Raw genomic sequence first — 11,445 nt, 5'->3', positions numbered from 1 at the left:
GTTAGGGCAAAATAGGCTCTGTTGGCTAGTATTAATCTCTGCTTAATTTCATAGGAGGTAGCATTTAGACGTTTAACTGCCGAGCCCAGATACTTGAAATGTTCAACTCTCTCAAATGTATAATTGCCCATTGTTATTGCATTCGGCATATTTTCTCTATGTGCTTTTCCCGCTACCATATATTTTGTTTTTCGTTCATTAATAATTAACCCCATGTTCCTACTGGCCTGTTCAAGAGCTGTAAATGTCTCCCATTGCTTTTTGGGTTCTTCCTTCTATATCTATGTCATCTGCGTAGGCCAGTATCTGCACCAATTTATAGAAGATCGTTCCCCTATTCAAAAGGTTTGCGTTTCTCATCACCTTCTCCAGGTCGGCATTAAAGAGAACACATGCCAATGCATCCCCTTCTCGCACTCCATTTTTAATACTCATTCTATTGGACATCATTCCTCCTATTCTTACACTACTTCGTGTTTCGCTCATTGTCATTCTCACCAGCCTTATCAACTTTCTAGAGATTCCCAGTTCATCTAGAGTTTGATATAACTGCTCACTATTTATGCTATCATAAGCTGCTTTGAAATCTATAAAGAGGTGATACGTGCCAACTCCGTATTCGTTTGTGTTTTCCAGGATTTGTCTTAAGGTGAATATTTGATGTATTGTTGACTTCTCAGGAAGGAATCCGCATTGGTACGGCCCCGTCTCCCTCTGTATGATCGGGAGTATTCTGTCGAATAGTATATTAGAGAGTATTTTATATCCCAAATTAAGCAGTGACAGCAGTGAACTACGTGAACATTATTGCGGACCACCTGCATCGCTTCATTCTTGAAGTCTCCCGCTACGCCGATGGCATCTTCCAGCAGGAAATTCTCCGTGACACAAGCCCTCAATCGTGCTGCAGTGGTTTGACGAACATGATAACCAACTCACATTGATGTCTTAGCAAGCTAATATCCCTTATCTGTACCCATTGGAAAACATATCGAGCGCTAGCTGTGTGCCCACAAACCACCGTCCCGTAATCTGCGGAAATTGAGAGACCTGTGAGCAGACATCTGGTGCCCCATACATCTGGAAACATAGCAAGGGCTTGCAGAATCCATGCCAAGCAGAATCGCTGCTGCGCTGTGTTTCAAAAGTGGATCAACACGCTATTTAACAGGTGGTCATAATGTTTTGGTTAATCGGTGTAAATTCCAACTATGAAAGTATAACTCAGCCTATCAGCTCAGATTAACCAGTAAGGAGCATAAATGTCTAACGAATAATTCCCAGAACTATCCCATTGTATTACAGACCGATCCATTGACTTGCAGTAAAAAAAGAGTGCCTTGATAAAAGCACTCCGTCTTCAGGCCACGATTGACCTACCGGGACCATCCGACCGCTTTGTCACCCTCAGTGGAGGATGCGGATAGGAGGGGTGTGGGGTCAGCACACCGCTCTCCCGGCCGTTATGATGGTATCTTTGACCGAAGCCGCTACTAATCGGTTAAGTAGCTCCTCAACTGGCATCACGAGGCCGAGTACACCCCGAAAAATGGCAACAGCACATGGCGGCCTGGATGGTCACCCATCCAAGTGCCAGCCATGGCCGACAGCGCTTAACTTCTGTGATCTCACGGGAACCGGTGTATCCACTGCGGCAAGGCCGTTGCCCACAGTACGTTGACAAAGGCTTCTATTTAACAACAAAATTACCAGATGAATGCAATGTAACTGAATCGTACTGAATCCTACAAAGATTCTCCATTTTATCATCTTTCATGATGCACAGGAACATCTGCCAGGATTACAATACAATTCCCTCATTTCGTCTTGAACGGGTCTCATGCTTTCACACGACAGATAGCTTTTACATACACGACGTAAGGAAGATGGAAACCAGCTACAAGCCATTGAAACATTAGTGGTTATGAAAATGTAAGCCCTAGGCACCATCCCCGGAAATAACACTAACGACTGCAAAATCAAATGTGTAAAAGAATTTACTCACATAGCAGTGAAGAAGAGCTTAACGTGAGAATTACAACAATAGGTACTTCATATCTGACAGAGGCATAACTATAAAAAGTAACAGTGCTTGAGCGAAAGACGCATATTTCGATAGGATCTATCGCGCGATCCAAACAAACAACGGACTCTTTCCATTCAACTGCCATATCTCTTCGGACTGTTTCATAGGAACCACATTCTTTGAAAGTACACTACTGGCCATTAAAATTGATACACCGAGAAGAAATGCAGATGATAAGCGTGTATTCACTGGACAAATATATTATACTAGAACGGACATGTGATTACATTTTCACGCAATTTGGGTGCACAGATCTGAGAAATCAGTACCCAGAACAACCACCTCTGGCCGTAACAACGGCCTTGATACGCCTGGGCATTGTTTCACACAGAGCTTGGATGGCGTGTACAGGCACAGCTGCCCATGCAGCTTCAACACGATATCACAGTTCATCAAGGGTAGTGACTGGCGAATTGTGACGAGCCAGTTGATCGGCCACCACTGACCAGAAGTTTTCGATTGGTGAGAGATCTGGACAATGTGCTGGCCAGGGCGGCAGTCGAACATTTTCCGTATCCAGAAAGGCCCTTACAGGACCTGCAACATGCGTTCGTGCATTATCCTGCTGAAATGTAGGCTTTCGCAGGGATCGAATGAAGGGTAGAGCCACAGATCGTAAAACATCTGAAATGTAACGTCCACTGTTCAAATGCCGTCAATGCAAACATGAGGTGATCGAGACGTGTAAACAATGGCACCCCATATCATCACGCCACGTGAATTGCCAGTATGGCGATGACGAATACACGCTTTCAAAGTGCGTTCACCGCCATGTCCCCAAACACGGATGCGAGCATCATGATGCTGCAAACGAACCCATCTGTTGACTTAGGGATCGAGACGTGGCTGCACGATCCGTTACAGCCATGCGGATAAAATGCCTGTCATCTCGACTGATACTGATACGAGGCCGTTGGGATCCAGCACGGCGTTTCGTATTACCCTCCTAAACCCACCGATTCCATATTCTGCTAACAGTCATTCGATCTGGATCAACGCGAGCAGCAATGTCGCGATACGATAAACTGCAATCGCGATAGGCTACAACCCGAACTTCATCAAAGTCGGAAACGTGATGGTACGCATTTCTCCTCCTTACACGACGCATCACAACAACGTTTCAACAGGCAACGCCTGTCAACTGCTGTTTGTGTATGAGAAATCGCTCGGAAACTTTCCTCATGTCAGCACGATGTAGGTGTCGCCACCGGCGCCAACCTGGTGTGAATGCTCTGAAAAGCTAATCTTTTGCATATCACAGCATCTTCTTCCTGTCGGTTAAATTTCGCGTCTGCAGCACGTCTTCTTTGTGGTGTAGCAATTTTAACGGCCAGTAGTGTAGTTAATAAAAACAAATACATATTAGAAAGGAGTTCAAAAATTTTGATATTCGGCTTTATGATAAAAAATATTTTAATTATGTTGCAAAGATATATCTGTCAGCGAATAGGAATTGATATTACAGAGGGGACTGAAATCGTACGTGAACATGGGCCATCGGACGAAACCAGACATTCAAAATGGTAAAATAGTCACTCATGTTATTGAATGATGGTGCAACAGTGTCGAGTATGGAAAATAAATATTAAATGCTAATGAAACTCATTACTAGATGCCAAGTCTGCAGTAAAACACTATAAAGAAAATTCGAGCGTGAGGTAAATTGACAGGAAAAGTATAAATGGTAGTATGACAGAGACAGAAAGTGTTGAGGCGTAATGTCAAGCGCCGGCACACCAGTCGGGAACGTTGGAGCACAGAGGGCTGTGAAGAAAACATCAGCCAAACCGACCCCTCTCTAGGACGACAACCCGACGGCAGCGCCCCGACACGAAGAGGACATATGCGCCACGCCTGCTGGCCGCGGCCCAGTTGAAGACTAGGAGTTCTAAGAGTTCCACAGCGGCATGAAGAACGGGCACTTGTATAGAAGCGACTTAGGAATTGTATTACTTCTCGTGTATTAAGAATTGTACATATTTGTTTGTCTGTCGTCCTTTGATCGCGACACGTCTGTTTCCCCCAAAGATAAATATTGCAATCATTTCCTTTTGTAATAAAATTTACTAACGCGATTTGGTTGAATTGTTGTCTGTCGATCCGAGAAAGTAGTTTTCCTAGGCACCCCATATTTGACGAGCAGACACAACAGAAAGAACAAAAAAGCAATACCAAGAACTGAGTTACGAAAATATCTGAAGGGATATGAAAGAAACATTCTTCCTTCGAAAGTAACTAATTTGAGAAATGAAGAGAAACTCAGGATAGTACAGAACAGGTCTTTCAGTTAAGTTAATTTACTGTCGTAGCACATATTCCAGCAAACTTTGATAAACTGTACACGTAGATAACATGAAACAGTTTCTTTCAGCAGTAGCAAGCGAAAGTACCAAATGACTGATTAAAGCATAATCTGAGACACCAGTGAAAAAGTTGCCATGAAAAGTAACATCAGTGAAAGATTTGACAATGAAGAAAGAAACTTCAAGTTAAAACGCAATAATGTATATGGCTTCAACTAGACAGGTATCAAAGGGTACAGTATACCATACGTCCCAAAAACTGCAAACAAGCAGTAATGACAGAAAGTTCATTTACTGACACAGTGAAAATGGAGATGACTATGAACACGCATTATTATTCAATTAACAAAAAAATGTTCAAATGTGTGTGAAATCTTACGGGACTTCAACGCTAAGGTCACCAGTCCCTAAGCTTACACACTACGTAACCTAAATTATCCTAAGGACAAACACACACACCTATACCCGAGGGAGGACTCGAACCTCCGCCGGGACCAGCCGCACAGTCCATGACTGCTGCGCTGCAGACCGCTCGGCTAATCCCGTGCGGCGTTTCAATTAACTTTTCGCGTGGCTCATGCTCAAAGCTTCTATCATAAAAAGATATGTAACTGATGATAAAGAAGCACAATTTCACTAAGGGAAAAATCGAATTAACTACAGAGCATCAAACCGTTAAAGAAAAGGATCGCAGTATTCATTTTTCAAGCTTAGAATACGTCAGAAATGACATACTTTTTAACAAAGCAAAACTGCCTTGGATCCTGCGCTTACCAACTTTGGTCATCATTTTCAAAAAGCGGGTAATACACTGAACCCTCAAAGGAAATGTTATAGGAATGTGAATTCAAATGTAGAGAGATGTAAACACGCAGAATACGGCACTGTGGTCGGCAACGCCTATATAAAACAGCAAGTGTCTCCCGCAGTTAGATCGGTTACTGCTGCTGCAATGGCAAGATTTAAGTGAGTTTGAACGTGGTGTTATAGTCGGCGAGAGAACGATGGGGTACAGCATCTCCGAGGTAGCGATGAAGTGGGGATTTTCCCAAACGACCATTTCACGAGTGTACCGTAATATCACGAATCCGGTAAAACATCAAATCAGGTTAACCTCCATTCGGAAAGTGGGTGCACTCAGCGACTGTTATGTGACTTATAAATTATAGAGTACAGGAATCAGTCGTCCTTATTTTAGATTTTATAGCGCAAATCCAGATTTCTGCAAGTAGCTAGCCAGTCTCAATGCACTATTTTCTATTCTCAGTGCACGTAAGTCCCCGTTGATCGGGCGTCAGTCACATTCCAAGACTAAATGTAATTGACGCCCGAACGACAGTGACTTACATGCATTGAGAATAGAAAATAGTGTATTGAGAAAGGCTACCTACTAGCCGAAATATGGATTTGTGTAATAAAATCTAAAAAATAAAAGGACGACTGATTGCTGCGCTCTATAATTTATATATATTTAACAAAATCATCAAATCTCCAACATCGCTGCGGCCGGAAAAAGATCCTGCAAGAAAAGGACCAACGACGACTGAAGAGAATCGTTCAGCGTGACAGAAGTGCAACACTTAACGCAAACTGCTGCAGATTTCAATCCCGGGCCATCAACAATTGTCAGCGTACGAACCATTCAGCGAAGCATCATCGTTATGGCCTTTCGGAGCCGAAGGCCCACTCGTGTACCCTTGATGACTGCACGACACAAAGCTTTATTCCTCGCCTGGGCCCGCCAACCCCGACATTGAACTGTTGATGACCGGAAACACCCTGCATGTCAACAGGGGACTGTTAAAGCTGGTGGAGGCTGTATCACGGTGTGGGGCGTGTGCAGCTGGAGTGATATGGGACCCCTGATACGTCTAGATACGACTCTGACAAGTGACACGTACATAAGCATCCTGTCTGTTCACCTGCATCCACTCATGTCCACTGTGCAGTCCGACGGACTTGGGCAATTCCAGCAGGACAATGCGACACCCCACACGTCCAGAATTGCTGCTTCCATTCACCTCGAAATCGATCCGAATTTTTGGGAAACAGTTGCCATTATTATCGACGTTTCACAGGCTATACTAGAGCAAATCCATTTCTTGTTGCTATTTCTCGTTAAAGTTCCTACAAGCTTCAAAAAACATCCACGAATAATTTTCGCCAAATGGCCTTACGTATTTAAGAAATAAAGATTGCTCCTCTATGTTGAGACCACAAAAATCATCGTAGGGGGTCGTAGGCGGTCTCTACCATGACTTAGGTCTTCAAAAACAAGTACTACTGCCGAAGGTACATCGTAATACCATAAAGAAAAGAGCTTTTTTAGAAGTTGCTTCCTCTACTAGAAAGGAACAAAGTTCGAGATTCTTGCTGTGGTAGGTATACAATTTCTTTAGAAACAGTTGGTGAACAGTATCACTCAACATAAGAAGGAAGCACTAGCGTCGATACATGAAAGATACCGTGTGCCACATTATCCGTAGTCTCGTAACTTACCGATAGTGCCAGAGGTGATGCCTCGACGTACACTACTGGTCATTAAAATTGCTACACCACGAAGATGACGTGTTACAGACGCGAAATTTAACCGACAGGAAGAAGATGCTGTGATATGCAAAAGATTAGCTTTTCAGAGCATTCACACCAGGTTGGCGCCGGTGGCGACACCTACAACGTGCTGACATGAGGAAAGTTTCCAGCTGATTTCTCATACACAAACAGCAGATGACCGGCGTTGCCTGGTCAAACGTTGTCGTGATGCGTCGTGTAAGGGGAAGAAATGCGTACCATCACGTTTCCGATGAAGTTTATTGTATCGCGACATTGCTGCTCGCGTTGGTCGGGATCCAATGACTGTTAGCAGAATATGGATTCGGTGGGTTCAGGAGGGTAATACGGAACGCCGTGCTGGATCCCAATGGCCTCGTATCACTAGCAGTCGAGATGACAGGCATCTTATCCGCATGACTGTATCGGATCGCGCAGCCACGTCTCGATCCCTGAGTCAACAGATGGGGACGTTTGCAAGACGACAACCATCTGCACGAAAAGTTCGACGACGTTTGTAACAGCATGGACTGTAAGCTCGGAGACCACGGCTACGGTTACTCTCGACGCTGCATCGCGCAGTCCGGAACCGCGCGACTGCTATGGTCGCAGGTTCGAATCCTGCCTCTAAGTTCTAGGGGACTGATGACCACAGTAGTTAAGTCCCATAGTGCTCAGAGCCATTTTTTTTTGACGCTGCATCACAGACAGGAGCGCCTGCGATGGTGTACCCAACGACGAACATCGGCAAAACGTCATTTTTTCGGATGAATCCCGGTTCTGTTTACAGCATCATGATGGTCGCACCCGTGTTTGGCGACATGGCGGTGAACGCACATTGGAAGAGTGTATTCGTAATCATCATACTGGCGTATCACTCGGCGTGGTTGTATGGGGTGCATTGGTTACACGTCTCGGTCACCTGTTGTTGGCATTGGCGGTACTTTGAATAGTGGACGTTACATTTCAGATGTGTTACGACCCGTGGCTCTACCCTTCATTCGATTCCGGCCAAACCCTACATTTCAGCAGGATAATGCACGACCGCATGTTACAGGTCCTGCACGGGCCTTTCTGGATACGGAAAATGTTCGACTGCTGCCCTGGCCAGCACATTCTCCAGATCTCTCACCAATTGAAAACGTCTGGTCAATGGTGGCCGAGCAACTGACTCGTCACAAGACGCCAGTCACTACTCTTGATGAACTGTGGTATCATGTTGAAGCTGCATGGGCAGCTGTACCTGTACACGCCAACCAAGCTCTGTTTGACTCAATGCCCCGGCGTATCAAGGCCGCTATTACGGCCAGAGGTGGTTGTTCTGGGCACTGATTTCTCAGATCTATGCACCCAAATTGCGTGAAAATGTAATCACATGTCAGTTCTAGTATAATATATTTGTCCAATGAATACCTGTTTATCATCTGTATTTCTTCTTGGTGTAGAAATTATAATGGCCAGTAGTGTATATACCTCCGGACGCACTTACAAGCGCCGGCCGCGATGGCCGTGCGGTTCTGGCGCTGCAGTCCGGAACCGCGGGACTGCTACGGTCGCAGGTTCGAATCCTGCCTCGGGCATGGGTGTTGTGTGATGTCCTTAGGTTAGTTAGGTTTAAGTAGTTCTAAGTTCTAGGGGACTTATGACCTAAGATGTTGAGTCCCATAGTGCTCAGAGCCATTTGAACCATTTTGAAGTACTTACAAGCACCTGATGGATTAGCTGCGCACCACCAGACGCAGGACGAAGCTTTACTGCTCTTCTTGTAATCCTGCCATCCCCCCACCTCCACCGAGTGAGGTGGCGCAGACACTGGACTCGCATTCGGGAGGACGACGGTTCAATCCCGAGTCCGGACATCCTGATTCAGGTTTTCCTTGATTTCCCTAAATCGCTCCAGGCAATGCCGGGATGGTTCCTTTCAAAGGGCACGGCCGAATTTCTTCCCCGTCTGGACACCTTCCCCGAAACAACCAACCAACCCCACCTAACACCCCCCCCCCCCCCCTCCCCCGTGGAACGGCGCATCGATCGCTGGTGGAGTTCCTTCATCGATGGAGCCACCGCAGTTTGCTCCAGTTGCTCGGTTGCTGCGCCTACCACGGTGGCCGGTGCCTGCTCTACTCCCTCATGCTATGAGTCAAACTAATGAGTCAATTTTTTTCAGATCATATAGCGATCGGAAGTGCTGGGACGCGGCTTCATTGCAAGGTTGCTTTTATGTTTTTGACAGAGGGTCCAGGCGGATTGCAGCGACGGCACCAGAATCGAATTCACACCTGTAAATTGCGTTATTCAGCCACTGACTCTTTGTTCACAGATTCATTGCCTGACCGGATGATGCAGCCTGCATCCCCTCTGGCTACCTAGATTGCATCGACAGCACCTGGCGATGAACCTATGGTCCTGGACCCTACAGCTCATCCGACGCCTAGCGGACGGCAGACGTCCACAGGCGTTGGTCCCCTCCACTCCACGGCCCGCCAGGAAGCCGACGCACCAATTCAAGAAGCTGTATCGGTTCGACCACTAGGAGACCTTCCACTAACGCTGGATCCAGAGACGCACATTCCGTCTCGTTTCTCGGCTGCCGTTCCGGACGGCGTCAAAGCGAATGCCGGGGCGTGGACAGGTGTTCGGCACCAGCCACAGCTTCGGCTCCTGCCTTCTCATCGCTTCCAGTGTCCAAGCCTCCCGCCCCGCTGTTGCTGCAGTTGTCGTCACTACACGACAATGGAGAGGGGGTTAGAGGGGAGGAGTGTAGTATCGTTGCTTATTGATAGTGACAGAGCTGGTGTCTCGATGAAAATTCCTGCGGGCGCTGTGAGTGGTGCTTTGAGCACTGTCACCAATAGGATGACTTGACCAATGACGAACATACAGGCTGCCGACTAACGAAGACTGCCAGGACGGTGTTATAAGCGGTGGCCACGTGGGCACTAGTCATCAAGTTCGAGATTAGTTCCGTGCTGCTAGGTGGTACCGAACATTAGATCGAGCTGTTGATAGCTAGCTCTACTGGCAAGTATTCATTGTACGTAGACGCACACAATACTGTGCTTCCCTTGGCAACTACTTTTTTTATCGCTTTCTGGATATTTTTGCTAGCGGTTTTACGATTAGTGCTCTTCGATATATCTGCTTCAGACCCTTGCATGCCATTTTCTCTCATTTTTCTTGTTTTGCTGCCTCATATTGATTTAGCTTTATCTATTTTTGCTTTGCCATGGCTACCGCATCGCCGCAAGCTAGCCTGCCTCGCAGTTAACGCCGCCACAATTGCAAGCGCCTTTGGCACCAAAGCTCGACCTAACACAGCTTCTTCAGTTATAGACGCCACAAATGATGCAACTTAGTGAGATGATGAAGGGCTTCATTCAAATGCAGACGACAGCGAATGGGAATCATCATCTGACACCACAAATTACGTTAGCGCCACAGCTTACGCAGTCGTCATTAGTGCTTCCGTTTCGCCCATTTCAAGAGGACAAAGAAGAGTGGCTTGAGTAACTGACCCAGTTTGAAGCTCATCTATCTGCAGCAATGTCAAGTACAGTTAAACAGTCATTTTTTTATTTATTTTTTTTATTTTTATTTTATTAATTTTTTTCTTTTTTTTATTTTATTTTATTTTTTTTTTTTCTTTTACAACGGCCGGTGTGTCAGTTAATAGTATGTGCTGCACATTGTTCCCCCCTTCGCGGCCAGAACTTGTGATCTATGAAGAATTGATCCACGCTTGGAATACATACTATGAAGAGGAATTCCTTATGGTGGCTGCTGGGTTTAAATATTCCAGACTAAAGAAGCAGCCAGGACAGTGTGCGACACACTTACAAGGACTTACTACGAATCGTAAGATTAAATGTGACTGTGGCAAGTATTATACTGACCTCATGATATTATTATATCCCAACCAATGGCATAACAGAATGCTTCGTAAGAACGACTGGAGAAAGACAGACTACTAAGCAGGTAGAAGAATGAAGGCATGAAGAAAAGAAATCGACAAGAAGAACTTGGAAAACACAGCACGAAGTTATTAAGCTCTCCCTCCGTTAGCCTACAAATATCAAAGAATACTTCGACAGGAAGCCCGTTTAAGAATGCAACAGAATGAGATTTTTGCGTAAATTCCAAATCGGAATGCAAGAAAATTTTGATTCATCATAAAATGCTGGCTGGACTTGTTACCTGACCGGCAGATCCCCAGAGACAGTGACAGAAAGGACGGAATGTTTGCAAGATTTGCATGCTACGTTACAGTCTGTTGCGACTGATCTGTGTGTGTTGGAAGTTCCAAGGGTTGTGTGTGGTAATCTCAGCCGATCTGTGTGTGTTGCAGAGCCAAAGAATTTTGTGTTGAAATCTGTCTAGTGATAATATATGAGGGCTGGAACTTAAATAGTGGCAACAATTTATTCACAACCGATACAAAAGAGTTACAAAAAATGGTTCAAATGGCTCTGAGCACTATGGGACTCAACTGCTGAGGTCATTAGTCCC

At 45.5% G+C, this 11,445-nt stretch overlaps 1 pseudogene; it reads right to left on the bottom strand.

Moving 5' to 3' along the window:
* Positions 1–1,550: 1,550 nt before the first annotated feature.
* On the bottom strand, positions 1,551–1,668 carry LOC126472215 (5S ribosomal RNA; annotated as a pseudogene).
* Between the last annotated feature and the right edge of the window lie 9,777 nt (positions 1,669–11,445).

Source organism: Schistocerca serialis, chromosome 3 (genome assembly GCF_023864345.2).
Source record: "Schistocerca serialis cubense isolate TAMUIC-IGC-003099 chromosome 3, iqSchSeri2.2, whole genome shotgun sequence".
Taxonomy (NCBI): Eukaryota; Metazoa; Arthropoda; class Insecta; order Orthoptera; family Acrididae; genus Schistocerca; species Schistocerca serialis.
This window is presented reverse-complemented; position numbering and strand designations above follow the sequence as displayed.